The sequence below is a fragment of the Pan paniscus genome, chromosome 11 (assembly GCF_029289425.2).
Source record: "Pan paniscus chromosome 11, NHGRI_mPanPan1-v2.0_pri, whole genome shotgun sequence".
Taxonomy (NCBI): Eukaryota; Metazoa; Chordata; class Mammalia; order Primates; family Hominidae; genus Pan; species Pan paniscus.
Genome location: NC_073260.2, coordinates 3950882 through 3973933, shown reverse-complemented (window position 1 = coordinate 3973933; position 23052 = coordinate 3950882). Strand labels below are relative to the sequence as shown.

The window sequence follows — 23052 nt, the reverse complement described above, 5'->3', positions numbered from 1 at the left end:
CTCCTGACGTCTTCTTGCTGTTCGAGTCTCAACCCAAACGTCACCCCTTGACAAAGACACCTGAGCCCCTGCACTTGGAAGTAGCAGCCCCCAGCCAGCAGACGGGACTCGTACACATCACCATGTCTTACACTCTTGCCTGTCACTGCGTCCCCTTATCTTCCCCTTTAGTGTATTTACTTCCCGCCACCCTTCCCTCCGCACTAGAATGTCTGCTCCATGTAGGCAGGTAGTTTGGGTCCTGCACCAAATAGACACGCAATACATGTTTGTTGAATGACTAAAGGAAAGACAATGGTCTTTGGAGATCCTCCTTTCATGGAGGCCCTGGGCGTGGTGAGGTTAAGATCGGGTAGAATGAGGTGAGCTTCTCAAATCTCTGTGCCCTCCCCTAGCTAAGCGAGCGTCCGGCAAGGACAGGGCCTGGGTTCCAGTGCGTGAGCCCCGCCCCGATTGTCATGGGATCCTAGTGCCCTGGTCCCGGCTGGTCCTCACCAGCCCCCAGCCCAGTCCACCAGCGAGCGACTCACGGTGGGACAGCTCCATCCTAGAGACTCTCCCAGGAGGCCTGACCCAGGAAACACACTCCAGGAGCTGCTGGTGGTGGCACAAAGCTGGGGCACGCTCAGTTTTCTCACCACCAGCCCCTGAGATGAAAAGCACAGGTGGGGAAACTGAAACCCGGCTCCCAGGCAACAAGGTGCAGGGTGCTGGCGTCTGGGCCACGTTCCCTTTAGATACACGGAGAAGCCCCTCGCTCCTCTCGGGAGGGCCTGGACGCCAGGCGGCATTTCTGCTGCTCTCCATCTGCAGCTCCTCCCACCTCCCGCACCCCCCTCCCTGGCAGGACTCAATCTAGCAAGTTGTTCCACCTTCCCAGGGCCACCCACCCACGCCAACGCCACAGATTCCGATCAAGTCTCTGACTCACTACAGCCCAAGGATTTGCCAACAAAGTCAGAAATGAGCAGGTGGGGTGGAACAAGGTAAGAAATGGGCAGGTGGGGCGGGTGGAGATGCCAGGGACCTGCAAAGAGGGTGCTGGGCCACAGCGGGTGGCACACACTGACTCCCACCCCACACTGCACCCCGGTTCTAGACAGAGACGAAGGCAGCTGCAGCTAAAGGCATGTGCAGAGATCGGTGTGAGGGTGAGACGGAGGAAAATCGAGCTCAGGAAGCCTCCCTGGGCCCAGCCCAGGCTCGGGCCTCATCTGCCAGCACACTCCCTGCCCTGGCTCAGGCCTAACCCTTACTGGACCCACTTCTCATATGCAAATCCCGGGGGTCTCTGGAGGAGCCCAAGGCCCAGGCCCGAGAATATCAGGATCTGGTGCTTCGGCACAGGTGTCCTACCTCGGGGGTGCTGGGACTCCAGGATCCCCTGTACTGTGGTTTGCAAAGTGCTTTTCTGGGTGGGCTCCCACTCAACCTGAAAAACCCCCTGGGAGGGTAGAGAGTCCCAGCCCCATTTTAAAGAAGAGAAACCTCAAGGAAGTCAGACTCAGCTGCGGTCTCATGAGGAAGCTGGGGTCACCGGGCCGCTGACACCCACGTTGGCCTTTCCAGGGCTCCCAGATGCCGGGCAGCGGCTCTCCGGGCTGCGGCTGCTGCTGTTCTCTGCACAAGGAAGGGGTGTGAGGAGCAGCCCACCCTTCCCAGCTCGTCAGCTCAGGGTGTGGGCAGATGTTCCTCCAGCTGTAGGCATCAGCTGCGTGGAACCGTGGGGCACTGGAACTGTGCCTTTGCTGAACAGATTTGCCTGGAGATGTCTGTGAAACTGTAAGAGTTCCCGTTAAACCTACCATGCCATAAGCAATAGTACGAGTTCATAAAAGAATGAATATGGGCCAGGCTCGGGGCTGATCAGGGCTCGGCCAAGAGCCAGGCTCAGCACTTACTGTGTGACTGGATGTGAGCTCGGTCTGGGCCTGGGACCAGGGCTTAGCCTGGAGTGGGCAGGGGCTCCGTCTGGGCTTGGGGTACAAAGCAAGAGCTCCCCATCCTGGAAGTGGAGCCTCCTCCCTGCACCAGCCAGAGCCCACGTGACCCTCTGTTGTGCTGGGACATGCACAGTATTTCCAGCAGCTGCCCGACACGATCCCCCATAAAGACATAAAGCAGAAACTGACTTTGAAATGGCCCTTTCTCCGCCTGTATCTTTGGACATAAATTTAAATAAAATGGCAATTTAAATGCCTGCGACACCAAGAAGGCAGCATGGGCTGTCTCTGCGGGCTGCGTGGGGAGACAGACTGCGGCCCTCAACCCATCATCCTGTGCCACGCGGGCGAGGGTCGGCGCCGGGGCAGCGGGGAGGGCAACCAGCCCTTGGCAAGCGGAAAAGACACCCCCGGGGTCTCTGCCTCTCCCTGCTGAACCCTCTGCTGGCTCGGTTCCCAGGAGGCCCGGAGGAGCACACTCTCACCTTAGGCAAAGTGCTGCAGCAACTGTGCCTCGGTTTCCCCTCTGGGGAGGTGGGGGAAACATCATGTCTATGTTGTATACTCTGTGAGACTCGCAAGGCACCGAGTGGGTTCCCGCCCACTGTAAGCACGTGCCAATGCCCCTGCTATGTGTCCAGCGGCAATGGGAGCTCCTGGGGGCAAGCACCCAGATCTCACTCAGGCCAGGACCGTTCTCCAGCCAGGGCCTCAGCACCTGCTGTATGTGGGCCCCACCGGAGCATCCCATGCAGCGGGTCTGGGGTGGAACCTGAGAATGTGCGTGTCTAGCAACTTCCCGGGGGCTACTGATCTGCCGGTCCAGGGAGCACACGGTGAGACTCCCCTGCACCAGAGAGAGCGCCCAGGGCTGCGTGGGGCCGTGGGCGGGAAGGGAAGCAGGAAGGAGTCAGAAGTCCTCGCTGGGGCCCAGCAGGAGGTGAGCAGAGGGGTCTGTGTGGGTGGGAGATGCCTGTGCCACGCCTGTCCAGCCCCCGCCCCTCAGGGCTGCCAGCAACCCGTCCCTGGGTGCCACCCCCCTTGCCCCCTTGCCCAGAGCTCCCACACGGTGTCATCATCACTTTGAGCCCCCACAGCACCTGGCGCCACCAGGTCAAGTCTGCCTGATCTTCGAGCTCTACCAGGTCCCTCTGCAGCGCCTCGTTCACGCCTCACAACGGCAGCCTGGATGTCACAGCACTGTGTCCAGGTGAGCAAAACAAAGCTCAGGTGGGAGACTTGGGTCATCTCCTTGGCCAGGGCCGCTGGCTCCATCCAAGTCCCAAGTTCTCTCCTCCAAACTTCCGCCTAAACTTTCTCCCTTCAAACTCTGAGGCTGAGCTTCCAACCGGGGCCCAAGCCCTAGTCTCTGGGAGTACCTAATCCACGTGGTCTCTAACCCTAACCCAAGACAAGCCTGGACCTGTGGCCCCCACACTCCCGGCTCCCCTAGGGACAGCCAGTCCCCTCTCTCCCTGTCTCCATGGTGCAGGCCCTGAGGCGAGCTGCCGGGCCCCAGGATGAGCATCTACAGCTCTCACAGGCGGTCTTTGCCAAGGTTGGCATCCTGGCATGAAAAGGCAGACACGACTCAGTAATGGTGAAAAAGGACCCGCTCCAGTGCTGAGCTCCCAGGGCGCGTCCCCAGCCCGCAGGGGGTGGGGAATGGGGAGGATGGGTGGTCTGATGACATCAGTGAGAGCCGCAGAAGGACCCAGCAGCCAGCTCTGGGGCGGGGCATCAGGCTGGAACCAGAACAGGTGTAGGTCGGGGAGCCTGATATAAACCAGCCAGTGGCAGGACAGCCCAGAGCTTCCCGAGGAGTAGCAGGCAGACAGAGCTTGCCCAGTGGGAGGGCACAAGTGTGTGTTCACAGGTGCATGAGGAAGGGGCTTTGGGGTTTGTAGAGGGCTTTGCAATTGGCAGGGACTTACTGGTCATTGATAAAAGGGCCAGCAGTGTCAGGAACTCAACCAGAGTCAAGAGTCAGAGACTCAATATGGTCTGGGGGCTCGGCTGGGGATCTGGTTCAAGGTCATCCTCCAGCCAGAGCGAAGAGTTCTCAATAGCCCTTGGGGCTCTAGTAGAGCTTAGGTCAGGATGGGACCCATGCCGTGGATGCAGGATGCTGAGGAGCAGGCAGTCAGCAAGGAGCGCGCAGAACAGACTCCTGGCTGAAACAGGCGGGTGTGGACAGCGAGGAGCGGGCAGAACAGACTCCTGGCTGAAACGGGCGGGTGTGGACAGCGAGGAGCGCGCAGAACACAGACTCCTGGCTGAAACGGGCGGGTGTGGAAGGCAAGGAGCGCGCAGAGCACAGACTCCTGGCTGAAACGGGCGGGTGTGGACGGCAAGGAGCGCGCAGAGCACAGACTCCTGGCTGAAATGGGTGGGTGTGGGTGGGGGTGTTTGCAGGCAGGGTTCCCAGTGCCCCTCCTTCTTCTCAACCTGGGGTCCTTGCCCTTAGAGTCTGATAAGATCACTCGGATGCCTCCCAGTCTGTGGTCAGCCAGGCCCTCTCTGAGGGGCTCGGCCGCAGGCCAGCCTCCTCCAACTCGATTTCCAGAAAAACCCCCCACCAGCTACCAGGCTCCCCCAGCCCCACGGGCCCCAGCAGCTCCTGCCAGCCATGAGCCAGGATGAGTCTCCACCCAGAAGCGTTCTCCTCCTCTGCCTGTCCCGACGCCACTTCCTCATCCTTGCCCTTCTGCCAGCCCAAATGTGGGACCCACCCCAACACTGCCGGACACCACCCACCGGGACTGGGACAGCGGACGGGGGACAGGTGACCGGGGTGACACGGGGTGGAAGGAGGGCATTGAAAGCTGACGGACAGAAGAGGCAAAGTTGTCAATTTCACTTCTTTTTTTTTTTCATCTCTTGGCCTCCTTGGAGAAGAGGCTGATTCTGGGCCTGGAGCAGGGAAAAGGCAGGTGAGCCTGGAGCGTCCCATGAGGTCAGGAAGGAAGAGGCTTTCAGAACCACCAACACATGTCAAAGGGACACAGGGGCAAACTAAAGTGGCTCCCACAGCCAAAGAAAGGAAAGAAATAGGCCAGGTGCGGTGGCTCATGCCTGTAATCCCAGCACTTGGGAGGCTGAGGCGGGTGGATCATGAGGTCAGGAGTTCCAGACCAGTCTGGTCAACATGGTGAAACCCTGTCTCTAGTAAAGATACAAAAAATTAGCCGGGCATGGTGACAGGTGCCTGTAATCCCAGCTACTCGGGAGGCTGAGGCAGGAGAATCGCTTGAACCTGGGAGGCGGAGGTTGCAGTGAGCCGAGATCACGCCACTGCACTCCAGCCCAGGCAACAGTGCAAGACTCCATCTCAAAAAAAAAAAGAAAAGAAAAAGAAATAACAGTAGCAATAAACAAATAAATGTCCCTGGGTCCATACCGGTATAAATAAATAACTGACAAAAGACAGTTTGGGGCTGTCTCTGCGGGCTGCATGGGGAGACAGTATGCCATCATCCTGTGGCATACATCAACGCGGTGAGGGTCAGCGCCAGGACAGCGGGGAAGGCAACCAGCCCTTGGCAAGGCGAAAAGATACCCCTGGGGCCTCTGCCTCTCCCAATGGAGCCCCCTGCCGCCTCGGTTCCCAGGAGGCCCGGAGGAGCACACTCTCACCTTAGGCAAAGTGCTGCTGCTGACATTAAATGGGGGAGAAGAAACAGCTCTTCTTTGAGAAGAAATCTCATTGGTAAACGTGGAAGGAATGAGGGAAACAGGGTGTCACGGTGAGAAGACCACAGACATAAGCATTGCCACCGAGACCCACCGACAGACACACAGATCAATAAACAAACTTGAGAGAGTGTCTCGGTGAGAAGACCACAGACATAAGCATTGCCACCGAGAGCCACCGACGGACACACAAATCAATAAACAAACTTGAGGGGACGACAGGCCTGCGTTGGTTTCGAGTGTCTCCCTTGAGGTATTTATTAATTTCAAAGAGAAAAATGGTGACTTCCCACTGGAGAAACCCAGCAGGCGCCAGTGTCCTCCATCGTCGGGGTCAGCCTCCTCAAAAGACTTATCCATGTCACGCTTCCACGATGGAATGCACACAGAAGGGCCCTTCCGTTCTTCAAAATTCCTGCCAAAAGTGCAGAGCCTCCATCTTATCATTAAAAACGGTCTCAGGAGCCCAAATGGAGGGAGAGTTCACAGAGCCACTGGCCCGTGCTGACCCAAAGGAAGAGACAAGGCAAGAATGGAGAGATGTCATAGGTTAGAGGCTGGGGAGGCCTGATGGCAAAATGCAGCATGGCATCTGGAGGTGGAGGACAGTGGATCAGATCCTAAAACAGGAAAAGAACATTGGTTTAAAAAAAAGAAAAAAACTGGCAAAATCCAAATGGGGTCTGTAGCTTAGCTAACAGTATCACCCAGCGTTAATGTCTTGGCACTTGTATTATAGTTATGCAGGATATTCACGTCAGGAAAAGCTGAGTGCAGGGTACACGGGACATGTCTGTCCTCTTTTACAACTTTTATTTCTATTTTGAAATTATTTCAGGTTAAAAGCATCTCTTTCGCCATATTTCAGAGCTGGGACTCCAGCTGCCCTCACAGAAGCTCAGCTCTGCCACACCTGCTCTCCTCTGCTTCCTGACCCGCAAGCCCCCGGCACTCCCCAGGCATAGCCGGGTGGCCTTCCCCTTCCTAAAGCAGCAACTTTCGATGCTTTTCCAAGTGCAGGCAGCTCTTTCCTCGAGAGGAACTCTCGCAGCAGCTGGCAAAGAGAAACCCTTTCTCACCTAGTCCTGGCCCCACACAGGCTGCCCACAATGAGACCCCAGGAACAACTGGACTCTCAGCTCCTGGACCAGCCTTCAGCAAGAGTAGGTGCCCACCCCCACCGACTGTGAGCCATGTCTCACCCTCCCCAGCCTTCCACACCCCTTGCCACGTGAGTATCCTCGGAGGGGTTGGAGGGATGGAGCCCTGTTCCCATTCCAGAGGGAGGCCATGCAGGGAGTCAGTGGGATAAAAGCCCATGGGTGAGCCCACCAGCCCCACTGTATAGGGTAAGCAAGAGGCCTCCTCAGGAGGAGCCAGGGAAGCCAGCAGGTCTGGGGAAATGGGGCTTTTTGAAATGGGAACATGAAGTTAGAGAGGTCCTGGCAAGATGGTAGTCTTGTTTAAAGATTCCGTTTGCAAGCATTGGAGACACTCACATCCTTGGGCAATAGGAGTGTCTTACAAAGATAGGGAAGGGGCCCTGGGGCCCAGGACAGCTGCCCGGAGTGGCCTCTCAAGGAGCTGCTGTCCCAGATGCAGGTGAGACCCAGCAGCTGGCTACCACAGATGCTCCCTCCCCCACTGATGTGGCCCCTGCTGCAGCCACCCCCCTGAACATCTGCAGCTTCTGCCCCCACCACGTTCTTGGTTCTGTATACGTGCCCCCATACATTGTCTATGGTGGGCAGGTTAGCCCTGCCAGGCAGTGCTGTAGCATGAGGCCAACTCATAGCCATTGCAGAGTCTGCGGGTGGCTGCCTGGGGCTCAGATGCTCACCTCTGGCCAGGATGGTAGGTCATGTGATACAGAATATGTGTAAACACCTTTATACAAAAAATAGAAATAAAAAATTGCCCACCCAAATGATTCTACTATCTCCCATCTCCCCTGATCCCCAGCCCCATGCCAAAGTTTCTCTTGAGAAATTCCTCTAAAGAATTTCCCAATAGTTTCTCAGCCTACCTTTGGGGAATTCAGTCAAGGGAGGATGTCAACAAAGCCAGAAAAGAAAAATCTGCAACTCTACCCATGGGCCACATGCCACTGTGCTCTGTCCAAAAGGGCCCTCGCAGCCTCCAGGAAACAAAGAAATGGTCAGAGCTGTGAGCCTTCTACCCCCATTTAACCCCACACCCCTGTCCTCCAAGAACTGAACCCCTTTAACAAGCAATCACAGGGCCTGAGTCATTTCTACCCAATCCAGGCAGCAGCAGGAGGTATCTGTGAAACACACTGTATGACTTCACACTGTGAAATAGATTAATAAACCATTATAATAAGCAAGCTGATTATTAGCATGAGAACGAGGCTCCAGAGCTAACTGAAGCCATCCAGCAAAATGTCAGCGTCTTCTTCGGGTATGAAATATTAATTGCACCCAAGCTTGGGCTGGAAGGTAGGGGTCAGTTTGTACCTCTTCTTCTCCAGACAAATGTCAGATGGGGCCCTTCTCCTGGGACAAGGCCTGGGCCACCGCTGGGAGCCACCCCACTCCTGAAGGCAGTGGCCTTCTCCAGAGGAGGCTGGCATTTGGTTACATATGTGACCCTTTTCTCAGTCCACTTCAAGAGAATGGAGAAATTCCTGGAGTGTCGGGGAGCTCAGCCTCTATTCTTATGGGGTCTTATCCTGGGGAGGAGGTTTAGGGCAGCCTTTTCTATTGAATTTTGCTGTGTTCCTTTGAGGCACTCATCCCAGGGAGTTTGAACCGGGCTGGAGGTGACTTGCACATTCTGCAGACCAGAGCAATGCCATTCCAGACCCCAAAAGGGGCCCTCAACCTCCTGACCCTTCTCGCTGTTCCTCCTGCAGCCCAAGGGGTCCTTCAGCCAGCTCCAGTTGTGGTGGGAGAGCTACAGACTGCTGACGGCCTGCCCGGCCCCTGTGTCGACGGCCCCTCCCTAACCATCCGGGCATTCTTTGGAGGCCAGGCCCCTGGTGCTCTTGGGGTAAGGACAACTCCAGTGAGGTGAGAGTTCTGGGTGGGAATGCACTTCCCCAGACCTGTCCTTCCTCAAACCCGCTTCCTGCTGGGAAGGGGATAGCCCAACTGTGCAAGGGAAGACGGGGCCGGGGAAGGGGATGGGTGTGAGCTTCGACTCGGCGCTGGCAGCCGGAGTTGCTATTTCTAGGCTTCGTATTTATGACTTCAGCAGAGCCTGGCCTGGAGTGGTGAATCCCAGAGCTGCAACCCACAGGCAAAGCAAAAGGAGCTGGATTGCGGGTCTGGCCTTGGCAGGCCAGAGTTCCCACGCGACAGGAAGGCTGGACGCAGGCCTTGCCCAACCCAGAAAGTACTGGATAGAGGGTGGAACCCCAGGGAGCAGTGAGCAGGAGGGGGGTTACTGCAGGCTTAGAGGAGGCGGTCGCAGCTCCCCTAAACCTGCGGGCACAAAGGTGACCCAAAGGAGAGGGGGCAGGTTCTGAGTCCCCCGCCATGTGGTAAATCCTAACGGCCTCTTTCTGCATTGTCGTAGCAACCACACTTTTTCAGAAGTGGCCAGCCCTCTGCTGTGTGTTAGATTTCAGGAGCTATATATACCAATTTTCCAACATCAACTAAAATAAAAAAAAAAAAATCCGCTTTATACTATGGCATTTTAAAATTAAGGTGAATTAAAATTCTTCTGCTTTGAAGATTGTTTTAAGACTGCTGTGACAACCTGGAGATCATCACCAGCCTCCTGGGGTCCCATCTGACCCCAGCTGTGACGCCGTCTGCACGGCACCCTCCATCATCCCTAACGCAGATACCCCCAACTGAGCCTACAGACGAGGATATGCCTGACGCCGGCCCCAGGAGAATATACTGACCTAAAAGAGGAGGCAGAAGTGGACACTCCCGTCTCCTGCTGTGCAGAAATGAAAGCGGCCTTTCAGCAGCCCTGCGTGGTAGCGTTCATTAAACCCCTTAAAAATACACGTGCCATCTCCACACGATGGGATTTTACCAGGCAGTAGCAGGGAACGATGTTCCAACATGCGCCTCCACGTGGGCAAACCTCAGCACAGTATGCTCAGGGGAAGGAGCCCCGCACAAAAGGCGGGTGTAGCAGGACTTCCCACGTGCAAAGCGCTCAGAATAGGTAAACCCGCAGGTGAGAGCAGATGAGTGGCCACCAGGGCTCGGGGAGTGGGAGGCAATGAGTGCCCAGAGGTACCGGGTCTAGAAAATGTTCTAAAATTGATTGTGGTGGTAGATGTAGAACACTGAATATACTAGAAACCACTGAGCTGGTATCTACTAAGTTATCTCAATGTACTGGAAGAAGGGTGGGTGGGGAATATACTGGGATAATTGTATGGGGTGTGAATTACATTTCCATAAAACTAGTTTTTTAAAAAAACACTACAAAGGCCGGGCACCATGGCTCACACCTGTAATCCAAGCACTTTGGGAGGCCGAGGCAGGTAGATCACCTGAGGTCAGGAGTTTGAGACCAGCCTGGCCAATATGGTGAAACGCTGTCTCCACTAATAATATAAAAATTATCCGGGCATGGGTAATCCCAGCTACTTGGAAGACTGAGGCAGGAGAACTGCTTGAACCCAGGAGGTGGAGGTTGCAGTAAGCCGAGATCTTGACCCTGCACTCCAGCCTGGGTGACAGAGCAAGACTCTGTCTCAAAACAAACAAACAAACAAAACCTATAAAAATATATTTATTATGGAAAAATATATATACATACATAACCTCTGACCCAGAAATCCTACTTCTAGAAGTGTATCCTCGGGAAATAATGAAGGGTGTGCACACAGGTGTTTGAATACACTGTGAAGTAGACATAAATGCCGGTGTGTGTGCTCAGTCCAGCGCCACACAGACAGCGGCTCACACCATGGGTAGAAACGCGGTTATTGACACAACTCTGTGTCCACAGTAAACTGTTGAGTGAAATTAACAGGTTACAAACAGCAAATGTGGATACTACAAAACGCTACACCTTACATACATGGAGGAATGATCCATAAATTATAAATGGGGGTTTACTTCCAGGTAGTGAGATGGGATTTTTCTCTCTTTTTTTCAGTTTTCAGGAATGTCTCATTTTTCTATGTGGCCAGTATTATTTGTGCAATAAACAGATACAATTTATTTCTTGGAGAGGAGGGAGGGAGAACAAATCAGGAGCCCAAATTGGTTTTGCTTTGAGCAAACTGAGAGTCAGCAGGCCAGGTGGAGGACAGCCCGTGCCCGGCATCCCCAGCGCAGAGCAGACTTGCCTCAGGGGCTCCGTCGTATGTAAAGCTTAAATGACAAATCCTTCCCAGAATCCCCGGCTCTCAAGGCTGAGCCCCAGAGGGCCCCGAAGCTGGCGGAAGAGGCCGGTGCCATGCGGGGCCACATCTGGTGTTGGTTCCGCAGCCTCCCAGGGCCCCAAGACCAGGAGGTGGGCGCTGGGCCCGCTCCATTCACCTGCACATTATTTCCTGCTAATCAGCATCACTCTGCCCCGAGGGGTGCCCACCTGGGGCCCACCAGCTGCGCAGAGGAGCCACTCCCTGTTCCCAGCACGCTTGGCTGGGTTTGGGAAGACTGGGCATAAGCGGAGCTGACAGCCCCATCTGTTTCCTCCCGAGGCGCAGGAGCGCTCTGAGCAGGCCTGGTACCTATGAACACTCGGGCCCAGGCTGAGCTGGGGAGCCTCCCCCTCCCCAGCCGGAGCCCCCAGCCCACCCCCTCGCTGCTCCTGCCAAGGTGCAGGAGACCGACTGAGAGTCAGGCCCTGCCACCCAGACACCAGCCTCGGGGGCTGGACACTCTATCGGGATGGACGCTCAGGCCCTTGCAAGGCAGCACTGACGGGAGCCACGGCGGAGCAACGGCCTCGATAGTGACTGGGCACTGACGGGAGCCACGGCAGAGCAACGGCCTCGATAGTGACCGGGCACTGAGGGGAGCCACAGCGGAGCAACAGCCTCGATAGTGACCGGGCACTGACGGGAGCCACGGCGGAGCAACGGCCTCGATAGTGACCGGGCACTGACGGGAGCCACGGCGGAGCAACGGCCTCGATAGTGACCGGGCACTGAGGGGAGCCACGGCGGAGCAACGGCCTCGATAGTGACCGGGCACTGACGGGAGCCACGGCGGAGCAACGGCCTCGATAGTGACCGGGCACTGACGGGAGCCACGGCGGAGCAACGGCCTCGATAGTGACCGGGCACTGACGGGAGCCACGGCGGAGCAACGGCCTCGATAGTGACCGGGCACTGACGGGAGCCACGGCGGAGCAACGGCCTCGATAGTGACCGGGCACGAGGTGTTTTCACAGATTCCTTTCGTTTCAACCACCAGCAGTCACATGAGCTGGGTGTTCCTGGGTGCCCCCTCTATGGGTGAGGAAACTGAGGCTCGGCAAGATTGTCTCTCAGTTACTAATCTGTAGAGCTGGGGCCCAGCCTCGAGGCAACCTGAATCTGGAAATTGGGCTCCTAGGCTCCCTGCCAAGGGTCTTGAACGCCAGGGGAGAGCATGTCTGCATGACTTCCCACCGTGGGCTTCCAGGCTGGGACGGGGCAGTGGCACTCCTTCCCAGCAGCGGGGTGGAGGGAAGAGGCCCCGTGGGAAAGGTCCCACAGAGCAGACACGCGAGCCCAGGTGTGTCAGGAGGCTCCTGTATGGCAGGTGGGGACCTGGATGCTGGCAGGGGGGGAGGGTCTGGGCCTATAGGTGGGAAGGGAAGGGAAGGGAAGGAAGGATGGGGCCCACCCCCTCCCTGGGAATTCCCTGGAGATGCTCCTTCTTTGGGGAGAGGGTCATAGGCAAGAAGCGCCCTAGGAGATGGCCTGTAAGGACTGAAGAAGGCAACGGGACCAACAGTGCAGCTGACCTGGGAGAAGCCTGCAGCGGCCGAGGCCTCAGCTGGTCACATGGGGTTGGGGAGGTGTCTGGAGCTGAGATGGGGCCCCTCAGAGTTGTCCTGAACTGTCCTGAACAAGGGGGCTGGGCCTTTGCACCCCTGCATCAGCCAGTAGTTGGCTCAGCCTGTCCCATCCCAGCCCAGCCCTGCCCGGGGTGGGACCTAGCCCAGGGCCCAGGGTGGCTGCCAAGAGCAGACCCTGCCAGCAGCTGAGGCTGGGTCATCAGGCTAGAGGGGGATATAGTGGACCCCCAGAGCATCACAGCAGAGCCCTGAAGGGCTCAGAGCCAGCCAGGGACAGGGGCGGCCTCTATCTGCCCAGAGAAGGCCAAGGGATCCAGGCAAGACCCCCCAGAGCTCCCATCTGCTAAGAGACATGAGACAAGCCACTTCTGGTTCCCAGTGCCCTGAGAGAGCCTTCCCCATGGGCCCTCGTGGTTGTGGCTGCTGCACCCACAGGGTCCTGCATGGTCTTTGGTGCCTCCTTCCTCGGGGGCCGGGAGCTGTGGAGGAATGCGATGCAGGTGCCGTGGGAGGAGCCTGGGAGACCCTCGCCCACTCCCCCACAGCAGGCAGCCACTGGGAGGAGTCCCTTGGCCTCTGCACTCCTTCCCGGCTCACAGCCCCACACAGGCACCGGGATGTGTTTTCATAGGCCAAAGGTGGTACAGCAGCCTGAGGCAGCCCCCCAGGCCAGAACTTTGCTTTTTTTTGTTTTTTTTTTTTTTGGAGACACAGTTTCACTCTGTCACTCAGGCTTGAGTGTAGTGGTGCGATCTCGGCCCCTCCACCTCCTGGGTTCAAGCGATTCTCGTGTCTCACCCTCCTGAGTAGCTACAATTACAGACACGCGTCACCACGCCCAGCTAAGTTTTGTATTATTAATAAAGATGGGGTTTTGCCACGTTGGCCAGGTTGGTCACGAACTCCTGGCCTCATGTGATCCACCCACCTCGGCCTCCCAATGTGCTAGGATTACAGGAGTGAGCCACCATGCCCGGCCACGTCGCATTTTTAAAAGTAGTGCTTTTTCTCTTTATGAACATATTAGAGCTCACTGTGGGGAACCCAAACACGTCCATCCCCTCACTTCCCGTCACTTCCTGGACATCCTCCATTCGTTTCATTCAGGAAGTGAAGCCTCTCCAAATCCCCCACCCAGAGAAAAGTTGCGGAAGCCTTGAGGCCCTGCCTCCCCGGCCTGCAGATTGTGTTTACACAGTCAGAGCGCTGTGCTTGTGTGGATGGGATTTTTCGTGCTGGCCTGAGTCTGCTTGTTTCACTCAGCAATATGCTGTCCATGGATGCAGATGTGCGTTTGGCGTTTCCTTCACCATTACGATTGTCAAAATTTTGTGCCGAAGCCTCTGTGCCTCGGGACAGGTCCTCTCCCCCACCGCAGCAGGAGGACCCAGCCAGGCCGGCAGAGCAGACAGGAGCCTCCACATGAGTGCTTCAACCCCACCAAGCCTAGGAGGTGGGGCTGCCGGGGGCTCTGCCGAGTTGACAGCGTCGAGGACGCTAAGGAAGAAAGCTCTCGGGAGCCTTCCATGGTGGGAGGGAGATCGGAGCCTGGGAACTGGAGATGGCCCGGCTGCCGTAACTTCTTGCCTCAATCAATAGCTATTTCTCCGCTCCAAATTACTTTCTTTTCCCCCAGAAACCATCAGAGGCACCTGCTGCCAATCAGCTATGACACTTTAAAGAAATGCCGTTGAAATTCCCAGACCCGGGAGGGTTGTCTGGGTCCGCTGTTTGTTCACATGTCTCCGACAATGCCAACAGAGATAGGAAGAGACAGGAGAGTGGGGCTAATGGGCTGCACTCAGCAGCTGGGCCCCGGCCACAGAGGGGCTGCCACAGGGTATGCGGGGCCACGGGGTCCCTGGAGGGGTCTCCACACGGTGGGGGAAACGCGGCCTGACTTGCTTTGGCACTGACCTTGGCCATCCCTTTGTGGACTCAACATAACTGGCCCCCGACCATGTTCGAGCCCTGTACCAGGTACAGGTCCACAGAGGCAAAAGGGACAAGCGTCCTGCGCACTGGGAACAGGTCGGGGGAGAAGGGGACAGGAGGCCACACAGAAGCAACTCATGGGGGCTAAAATAAAACACAGATGTTCCTCGACTTATGACAGGCGCACACCCCAATAACCCCGTCTTTAATTGAAAATACCCTAAGTCAAAATGCACCTCACCCACTGGGCACCCTGGCTCAGCCTCGCCCGCCTTAAACGTGCTCAGAACACGTACCTTACCCTACAGCTGGGCAACATCATCGGACACAAAGCCTCTTGTATAATAAAGTGTTGAATATCTCATATAGTATATTGAATACTGTACTGATAGTGAAAAATGGAATGGTTGTAGGGGAAGTGCTATTTCCACTGGACATGCATCCCTTTGGCATCATCGTAAAGTCAAAAAGTTGTAAGTGGAACCATCATAAGCCAGGTACTGTCTGTAAAACCATGCTAGGGACAGGGTGCTCACGGGCCACAGGGAGGCCGCCAGCTGCAGGGACACCGGGATCTCTAGTCCTCTGAGAGGGATGAGGAGCCTCAGGCAGGGTTTTCCTGGAAGTATGTTCCACCTGTTCCCAACTATAGAAGGTCAAACGGTGGCCCCAGACAGACAGGGCCATGTCCTAACCCCTGGAACTTGTGAATGGGACCTTATGGGAAAAGGGGCTCTTGCAAATGTACTAAATTAAGGATCTCTAGATGAGATCACCCTGAATTACCTGGTTGGGCCCTAAATCCAATGACAAGTGTCCTCATAAGAGGCGCACAGAGGAGAGACACTGGGAGAAGACAGAGGCCCTGTGAAGACAGAGGCAGAGCCTGGAGTGATGCGGCCACAACCCAAGGAGTGTCTGGGGCCACCCGGAGCTGGAAGCGGCAGGAAGATCCTCGCCCAGAGCCTCCCGAGGGGGTGTGGCCCTGTGACACCTGGATTCTACTGGGCCCCAGAACTGAGAGGGAATCAACTCCTGTTGCTTTAGGCCACTCAGTCTGTAGTATTTGGCCACGCAGCCCCAAGACACTCCTCCACCAGCCACAGGAAGTTGGGGAGGCCGGCAGTTAGGGTGTGGCTGAGCTGTGAGACCTGGTTTCAAATCTTGGCTCTGCCACTTACTCACTGTGCTCCTGGGCAAGTTACTTCACCTCCCTGAGCCTCAGTTTCTACATCTTAAAATGAAAACAGCACTAGAATCTTCTGGGGATCAGGGTGATCATATGAGACGACAGGTAGGTGGGGGGTTCACTGTTCCCAGGCCCTCTCCACAGAGCTTCCATCCACCTCCCATGGTGTCAGGTAGGTAGTGGCGGGGGTCGCTTTTCCCAGGCCCTACTCCACAAAGGTTCCATCCACACCCCATGGCCTCAGGTAGGTGGGGGGGAGGCACCTTTCCCAGGCCCCCTCCACAGAGCTTCCATCCACGCCCCATGGTGTCACCTGTACCTAACAGCACCAAAGGCTCCCAGGGATCCATAAAAATGAGTTTTGGGTGATTAAGGAAGCGAGCGTAATTCCTGCCCATACCAGAAGGAAGCAGAGCCATGTGAGGACACACCCAGCCTTCCAGAATGCCACTGAGGAGAGAGACACAGCTCCCAAGCCACCTCTCAGAGCACCCAGGGGAGCGTGAGACTGGCGAGAAGGCAGGGCTGGCCTGCCACATGGAAGCCCCCGACCTGGCCTCCTGGGAGAGAAGGTGGACGGGTGTTACCGGAGGAGCAGCCCCTGCTGGGCTCTGCTGAGCCCATGCCCAGCATGTCACCTAGGCAGGGCAGGCCAAGTCCCTAAGCCTTTGCACAGCTTTTTTTTTTTAAGTTTTGAAATTACAACCGCTAACTCTGATCTCTGAGCTTGGAAAGATGAATGTCCAAAGACAAGGCTGCAGGCCCTGCAGAGTGTCCTCCCCGTGAACTGTCCACCCAGCAGCTCAGTCACGCACTGACCCTACATCTGTGACTCTCAGCCTCCCTTCACCACCACAAAGGTGCTCTCTTGGAAGCTCAGAAAGAAAATTCAGGGAGGGGCAGGCTCATGCTTGGCCGGATTGGCTCTGCAATACGGTGGCCAGGCACTTCTCCCACCCCCGGTCAGCCAGGGTTCCCACTCCTCACTCTCACAGCTCAGGGTCCATCATTCGTGGCAGCCATAGTAACAATAGTAGTGATGATAATACTTGTAGGAATAGAAAAACACTTACTGAACATGCTTCTGAGAATTTCACACTCGTGAACACATTGACACCTAACAATAGGTATATAAGTTCAGCACTATCGCTATTCCCAGTCTATAGGTGAGCAAACTAGACGACAAATAAGCCTGTAACTTGCTCAAAGTCAGGACCCAGGATGCCTTCTAGGCTTTCTGGGTCTGTATCCTGTTGACACTTCCCATAGTCTGTGTTACAGCTGGATTTATGTGGTAGTCAAAGCAATGCCTCTTACCCCACCAGACTCTAAACAGAGTCTTGTTTGGTTGTGCTGGCTTCTCTGTCTCCTGGCACATAATAGCTGCTCGATTAGTGCTTGAGGAATGAATAAGTGGGTGGGTGGGTAGATGGATGGATGGGTGGATGGAAGAAAAAAAAGGAAAAAAGATGGATGGATGGGTGGATGGATGGATGGAAGAAAAGAAAAGAAGGAAGAAAGATGGATCGACAGGTGGATGGATGCATGGAAGGATGGGTGGATGGGTTGGTGTGTGAATGAATGGATGAGTGGGTGGAAGGGTAGATAGATGGGTGAGTGGATTGAAGGAAGGAAAGAAAAGAAGGAAGGAAGATGGATGGATGGGTGGATGTGTGGGTGAGTGGATGAATGGGTTGATGGGTAGGTGGGTGGGCGAATGGATGGAAGAGTGGGTGGGTAGGTGGATGAGTGAATGAATAGTGGGCAAGTGGATAGATGGATAGATGGATGAGTGGGTGGATGGGCGGATAGATGAATGTGTTGATGGATGAATGGGTGGATACGTGGATGGCTGGATGGGTAGATGGATGAATGGATGGATGAGTGGGTGGATGGGTGGATAGATGAATGTGTGGATGGATGAATGGGTGGATGGGTGGATGGCTGGATGGGTGGATGGATGGGTAGATGGATGAATGGATGGATGAATGGATGGATGAGTGGGTGGATGGGTGGATAGGTGAATGGATGGGTGGATGGATGGATGACTGGGTGGATGGGTGGATAGATGAATGTGTGGATGGATGAATGGGTGGATGGGTGGATGGCTGGATGGGTGGATGGATGGGTAGATGGATGAATGGATGGATGAATGGATGGATGAGTGGGTGGATGGGTGGATAGGTGAATGGATGGGTGGATGGATGGATGACTGGGTGGATGGGTGGATAGATGAATGTGTGGATGGATGAATGGGTGGATGGGTGGATGGCTGGATGGGTGGATGGATGGGTAGATGGATGAATGGATGGATGAATGGATGGATGAGTGGGTGGATGGGTGGATAGGTGAATGGATGGGTGGATGGATGGATGACTGGGTGGATGGGTGGATGATGCATGTGGAGTGGGTAGATGGGGGATAAATGCCTAAAGCTTATTGTCAGGGCACACACTAACACCAGAAGAGTGAAGAGAGCCAAGGCTGGAGTTTGAGGTCCTGGCCTCCATCCAGCCCCTCACATCCTGTTGGGGTTCACTGCTGGGCCCACACACTATCTCTTGAGGTGTCCCTGGGCTCCAGGATCAAGCCTATGAGTCAGAGGTCTGGGTTCTCAATTCTCTCGTCATACACACCTGCATGTGCAGAGTGCAGTTTGCAGAGCATGTTTGTGTGTGCTCTTTCACTGTAGCCCCCTAGACCCCTAGATCAGCTCCTGAGCAGCACTCATCAGGGAGCATCAGCCATGGCTCTCAGGGGAGAGGCTCCCCTTCCCAGGATCCCACAGGCAGTAAACAGTGGGGCTGAGAACTAAACAGACTCTCTTCCCCCAAGGGCAGGGCTCTTTCACCGACCATGAAGTGGCACAGAGGGAAGAACATGGAGCCACGAAAATGTGGATTTGATTCTCGTCCTCACCAACCACCAGCTGGGTGACCTTGGACAAGCCACTCTCCACAAAGTGTGATATGGTTTATCTGTGTCCCCACCCAAATCTCATCTTGAATTGTAGCTCCCATAATTCCCATGTGTTGTGGGAGAGACCCAGTGGGAGATCACTGAATCATGGGGGTGGATTTTTTCCATGCTGTTCTCATGATAGTGAATAAGTCTCACAAGATCTGATGGTTTTATAAAGGGCAGTTCCCCTGCACACACTCTCTTGCCTGCCGCCATGTAAGATGTGCCTCTGCTTCTCCTTTGCCTTTGGCAATGATTGTGAGGCTTCCCCAATCATGTGGAACTATGTGTCCATTAAACCTTTTTCTTCATAAATTACTCAGTCTCAGGTATGTCTTATTAGCAGCATGAGAACAGACTAATACAAAGTGTAAAGAATGATGCCAACTTGCAGGGTCCTTGGAAGGACAGGTGTGAGTGCAAGGACAACACCAGCACCTTCTGGGGTCTTAATCATGATCAACAGTGTTACAGAATCCTGAGATCCTGCTTCACGCATTGCCATGTTCCACAGAGGCCCACGGCTTGTTCCAGGAAGCATCACACCTTGGTGGCTCAGGGCGTGGATTCCTGTTTGCAAACAGGACATGGATGGACAGATCAGTCACCAAGAGGCACAAGGGCCACCTCTGAGGCTCACCAGGCCATGATCCTGGCCAGGGGATCCACAGCCACAGCCAGAAGGCTCATCGCTCAGGTGTCTGCGAGGTGCCTGACCACACTCCCTCATTAGTGCAGCTTCTGGGTGGATGCGTGCAGCCCACAGCCTGCCAGGCATGGGCCAGCTGTGCCACATAGCAACAATGACGGTGCAAGTTCCCTGTGCTTGAGCCCGCAGGCCTCCCTCTTTCTCTTCCAAGTGGATACACATCCCTAGGGGCCAGGAGATGCTCCCTGGCTGCAGCTGCCACAGCCTCACCCAAACGTAATTAAGAGAAGGAATACGATAATGACCTTCTAATTGCCAAGAGGCTCTCGTGGGCAGTGCCTGCTCTCTCCTGCTAATTGGAGGGAACTGCTGCCAGATGCTCGAAGTCAAGACTGCCTCCATCCTGGTCTCTGGCAGCCCTGGCCATCGCTCACCTCCAGCTTCCTCCAGCAGGACTTTGGACCAGATGAGGAGACATCCCCCAAATGCCCTCCAAGTGAGCAAAACAGGACATCAGGGATTCCGGGGTGAACGAGGTGCTTGAGTTATCCTATTTCAAATTCAGTCCAAGTACCAGCTGCTTCCAGGAGGCAGTGCAGACTGCACACCCAGCCCTGGGCACCGAGCAATTGACCCCGCAGAGCCTCAGTGTTCTCACCTATAAAATGGAGAAAATCTTCCCTGCCTCCCTGGAAACGGCAAGAACAAGAGGAGGCAATAAGCTGAGCGCTCAGCGAGTGCTCAGGGAAGGTTGTTCATTCCCCTCCCAACACTTCTGGCTTTTACAGAAAAAAATGGGAGGAAGGGAGGGGTCCAAGGCACATGGCAGGTGGGGTAGGGGAGCTGGCGTTGGAACACCTGCCAGGGGCTGATGAGGGCTGTGGTGAGGCTGGCACCCTGGGCCCCCCACACAGCCACACTCAGGACAGGCCTGAGCCCAGCCTTCCACGGCCCATGAATGTCTGGAGCAGGAGACTCCAGCTGGGCTGAGAACCACACTGTTTGAACTGGGTGTTCTTAACCTTAAAAAAGAACTTAAAAATAAATGAAAATGGCCAGGCACAGTGACTCATGCCTGTAATCCTAGCACTTTGGGAGGCCAAGGCAGGTGGATCGCTTGAGCTCAGGAGTTCGAGACTTGCCTAGGCAACATGATGAAACCCTGTTTGTATTCAAAATACAAGAATTAGCCGGGCGTGGTGGCACGTGGCTGTAGTCCCAGCTACTTGGGAGGCTGAGGCAGGAGGATCACTTGAACCCAGGAGGCTTAGGCTGCAGTGAGCTAAGATGGCACCACTGCACACCAGTCTGGGTGACAAAGCAAGACCCTGTCAAAAAAAAAAAAAAAAGAAAGAAAGAAGAAAGAAAAAGAAAAAGAAAGAAAGAAAGAAAGAAGGAAAGAAAGAAAGAAAGAGAAAGAGAAAAAGAAACAAAAAAAGGTGTAGGAATTAAAGCCTGGAGGATCCCAGTGGAGCCGGAGTGCCTGAACCCAGGCAGGTGCCCAGAGCTGAATGCCCAGTGGCCCTCAGCAGTGGGGCTCCAGGCTGCTGCAGCTGAACAGGCCCTCAGAAAGCATTTCTCCTCCCTCCAACTCCCAGAAGCCAAACATCTGTGTGGCCTCGGCTCCAGGGTTTCCAGAGGCCTAAGCCTGGGTCTCCACCCCTGAATAAAGCAGCTTTCTGACTCCTCTGAGCGTGCTCAGCTCTGACCAGCTCCAGCTTACAGGGGCTTCTCGCTGCCCGCCAGCTCCTTGGCTCATGCCTCAGACCCTCCCTGGTGCCACAGCTGAGCCCCCATGCCCTCCCGTTAGCAGGAATTGTCTCACAGTGCACCAGCCTCAGACAAGGCCACACTGGGACAGTGAAGGGAGGGACAGAACTCAGCCAGCCCAGAATGTCATCTGAGCACAGGCAAAAGCCAGGTCTCTGGGCCCATCAGAAAAGCTTCAAACCCCCCTCTCCTGGCTGGTCTGAGCCCTGCTGCCTCTTTATGGGTCACGGCTGCAGCCTCGCCCTCGTCCCCTCTCCCTGCAGATAAGGTTTATTGAGATGCTTGGCCACGGGGTCAGCCTGCATCCTGACAGTACCAACCCAGAGCAAACCCCACTTTCTCAAATGCCCCCAAAAGTCACTCAACACAAGCCACATCCTATTACGAGCCCTTTCTAACCCCCTCTTGGAGAGGCCCTGTGGGTCCCCAGGGTATGCGTAGCCTGTTGCTGCCATGAGCAATAAACCGACTTGTTCTGGCACAGGTTGTCCCTGGTGGTCCTTGGCGAGAGGACATGGGCAGCGCCTTCTCACACGAGCCTTTGCTGGCGTCTCTTCCAGGAATGCCCCAAACGCTCCCTGGGTGCCCCTTCCTTCACCCAGACTCACGGCTGATTCTTTCCTCTCCTGCAAACCTCCACAAGGATGGCCCTCCTCCAGGAAGCCTGCCCAAGCCTCCAGACTAGCTTCACTGTCCACATCTGTGCCCGCCCCCACGCCCCTCTGGTCTCCCCAGTGCTTGGGGCTGGCCCCCACAACATGAAACACACAAGGAAAGTTGGGGAGTGGCCTAGTCTTCAGCCTGTCCTGACCCCAAAAGCCAGCTTCATCAGCATATGAGTCTGTCCACCCCACTGAGCCCCCTGCCTGGATGGCAGCAGAAACAAAGAAAGGGTGGAATGAAAGCATTTGATGTATGTGCGTCCCTGCCCCCAACACTGTGAGGGTGGGATGCTGAGGAGGGCAAGTGACGGAGCTGACTTTCCGGGCAATCCTCTTGGGGGCCAGGGGCCTCTTGAGAGGCAGACACCAGACACCCTGCAGCAGGTACGTCCACATGGAAAGCTCCAGAAAGAAGAGAGGTTCCGGGATCCGATTTCCAGACCCTTCAGAGAATCCTCTGGGCCTGGGCTTATTTTGACAATGAGAGTCTTTTGAAAACAGTTTTTGTCAAAACCAGGGGGCATTTCTTCCAAGAAGGAAAGAAGCCAGAGGGTGGCATTCAGGCAGCAGGAGGGCGGTCTGCATGGTCCTTGTGGCGGGAGGATGACCCCCTGCTGAAGGCCGGTCCACTGAGCTGGCACCTGCAGAGGGGGGCCTGGAGTGTTCGCAGCCGAGCAGCCTCCAGCCAGGGCTGTAGGAGGGCAGGAAGACCTGGAGTGCATTGAGGGCCATCAATGGTCAGTCTGACCTTGACCTCTGTGCTGATGACCTCCATCTCGCTCAGGCCAAGGCCTCTTCAGAGCCACGCCTTCATTGGAAACCTCCTCCCAAGGCCACTGCCTGAGGACTGCAGGGAAAGGCCATCTGGTGCCCGAGGTATCTGGCCACACCCCTGCCCCGTTCCCCCTTACCATGGTGCCCAGCAGAGGAGGATACAGCCAGGACTCCTCTGCACCCCAAGCTTGGCTGGTGGCACCAGTGGGCACAAAAGCTACTCCGTCCAGGACCTTTTGTGTTTCAGAAGAGGGCCCAGCCCTGAATATCCACATGAGAAACAACGACTCCAGACACAGACCTCACATCCTTCACAAAAATCACCTCAAAATGGATCATCCACCTAAATGCAAAACATGGAACTAGAAGATAACTTAGGAAAACACAAACAGGGGCCCTTGGGTTTGGCGATGACTTCTTAGATACAACACCAAAGGCACCATCCATGAAAGCAAAAATGGATCTGCTGGACTTCATTAAAAGTGAAACTTCTGGCACCGTGGCTCATGCCTGTAATCCCAGCGC

The 23052-nt window shown here is 55.5% G+C and overlaps 2 long non-coding RNA genes across 3 annotated transcripts in view; one reads left to right on the top strand and one right to left on the bottom strand.

Annotated features, from left to right (window-relative positions):
• The first annotated feature begins 848 nt into the window (after window positions 1-848).
• LOC117974395 (uncharacterized) lies at window positions 849-9503 on the top strand. Of its 2 annotated transcripts, none has more exons than XR_008626627.1 (4): window positions 849-986; window positions 1570-6867; window positions 8512-8648; window positions 8856-9503. It is a non-coding gene; the product is annotated as an uncharacterized LOC117974395 (long non-coding RNA). The 2 variants fall into 2 exon arrangements; XR_008626628.1 differs by having other exon boundaries at window positions 8853-9503.
• The window catches only part of LOC129398723 (uncharacterized), a 96561-nt gene continuing 78312 nt past the window's right edge, over window positions 4804-23052 (bottom strand). The window contains exon 3 of the long non-coding RNA XR_010108993.1: window positions 4804-6256. This is a non-coding gene — a long non-coding RNA (uncharacterized LOC129398723). The remainder of the gene's footprint in view (window positions 6257-23052) is intronic.